This window comes from Zingiber officinale, chromosome 2B (genome assembly GCF_018446385.1).
Source record: "Zingiber officinale cultivar Zhangliang chromosome 2B, Zo_v1.1, whole genome shotgun sequence".
In the NCBI taxonomy this organism is placed as follows: Eukaryota; Viridiplantae; Streptophyta; class Magnoliopsida; order Zingiberales; family Zingiberaceae; genus Zingiber; species Zingiber officinale.
In genome coordinates, this window is record NC_055989.1 from 7,242,656 (window position 1) to 7,244,649 (window position 1,994).

The following is a 1,994-nucleotide window of genomic DNA, read 5'->3' on the forward strand; positions in this document are numbered from 1 at the left end:
TCTCTTCATGGTTAATAAAAGGAAATATCTATAATTTTAATTTTATTAACATGTGAATAATTTTAAAGAGAAAATAAAACATCTCTCCAATCTACAAATAAGGAAAGAGATCTAATCTCTTTCTTTAATCTTTTGTAAATTTTTACAAGAGAGATATTTTAATTTTAATTCTCTTTTAAATTAAATCTTCCACATAATAATAAACATTAAAATTAAATTTTCTTTTTAATTAATTATGGCCGGCCCTACTAGCTTGGGTTCAAGCTAGGGCCGGCCACCTTAAACCCAAGCTTAGGCCAGCCCTAGCTTGGTTCCCAAGCTAGCTTGGCCGGCCCCCTTTAGGTGGGTATAGAAGGTGGGTATATGTGGGTATAGTACTTTATAAATAAGAGGCTACGATAGGGACCGAGAGGAGGAATTGGTTTTGGTCTCCTGATAAAATTAAGCATCACATGTCCCCAACACACAACTTAATTTTATCAATGATAATTCATTCCACTAGAGAACTATCATTGAACTACCGCACCAATCCCAAATTACATTTTGGGCTCCTTCTTATTATGAGTGTGTTAGTCTCCGTGTTTAAGATATCGAATGTCCACTAATTAAGTGAGTTACTGACAACTCATTTAATTAATATCTAAATCCAAGAGTAGTACCACTCAACCTTATTATCATGTCGGACTAAGTCCACCTGCAGGGTTTAACATGACAATCTTTATGAGCTCCTCTTGAGGACATTATCAACCTAGTATCATTAGGACACAGTTTCCTTCTATAATCAACAACACACACTATGAGTGATACCATTTCCCAATTTATCGGGTTTATTGATTCATCGAACTAAATCTCACCCATTGATAAATTAAAGAAATAAATATCAAACATATGTGCTTGTTATTATATTAGGATTAAGAGCACACACTTCCATAATAACTGAGGTCTTTGTTCCTTTATAAAGTCAGTATAAAAGGAACGACCTCAAATGGTCCTACTCAATACACTCTGAGTGTACTAGTGTAATTATATAGTCAAGATAAACTAATACCTAATTACACTACGACTTTCTAATGGTTTGTTCCTTTCCATTCTGGTCGTGAGCTACTGTTTATAATTTATAAGGTACTGATAACATCATCTTCTGCATGTGACACCACATACTATGTTATCTACAATATAAATTATATGAACAACTACAAACAAATGTAGACAATTAGACCAAATGTGATTCTTTATTCATAATGAATGTTTACAAAGCTTAGGCTTTCAGTATACACTCCAACACATCAAACTTCTCTGATGCTTTAATTGCTGGGTTTACAGAAGAATAGCCACCACTTCTTTCATTTGCCCATTGATGATGATTTTGTGCTACACTGTCAATAATTTCTTCAGCTTCATCTAAACTTTTATTCATAAGTGCCCCTCCAGCAGCTGAATCAAGGGACACTTTGGTATGATAGTTGATACCATTATAAAAAGTGTGCAACACTAACCATCTTTCCAACCCATGATGTGGGCATTGTCTGAGCATACTATTATATCTATCCCATGCTTCAAAAAGAGATTCTGAGTCATTTTGCTTGAAGCTTGCAATTAAATTCCTCATATGAGCTGTTTTGCTTGGTGGATAGAATTTATCAAGAAACTGTTGCTCACACTGCTCCCAAGTGGTGATGCTATTAGGGGGCCAAAGAATTCAGCCATTGCTTTTCCCTATCTCTTAAAGAAAACCCAAATAATAATAATCTAACTGCTTCTGAAGGAACTCCATTCATTTTCATGGTACCACATATTTCATAAAAGACCTCTAAGTGTTGATTGGGGTCTTTATGAGGTCCTCCACCAAATTGGTTCTGCTGCACCATAGATATAATTGCGGGTTTGATCTCAAAGTTATTAGCTTCCACTGAAGGTCTTGAAATACTAGATCGAAAACCTCTTGCATAAGGTGCTGCATAATCCTTGAGTGGTCTATTCGCCATGTTCAAATG

General features: G+C 35.2%; 1 non-coding gene across 1 annotated transcript; it reads left to right on the forward strand.

The window, feature by feature from the left end:
• Nucleotides 1-1,505: 1,505 nt before the first annotated feature.
• LOC122049880 lies at nucleotides 1,506-1,611 on the forward strand. Its single transcript, XR_006131130.1, has one exon. It is a non-coding gene; the product is annotated as a small nucleolar RNA R71 (small nucleolar RNA).
• The last annotated feature ends 383 nt before the right edge of the window (nucleotides 1,612-1,994 follow it).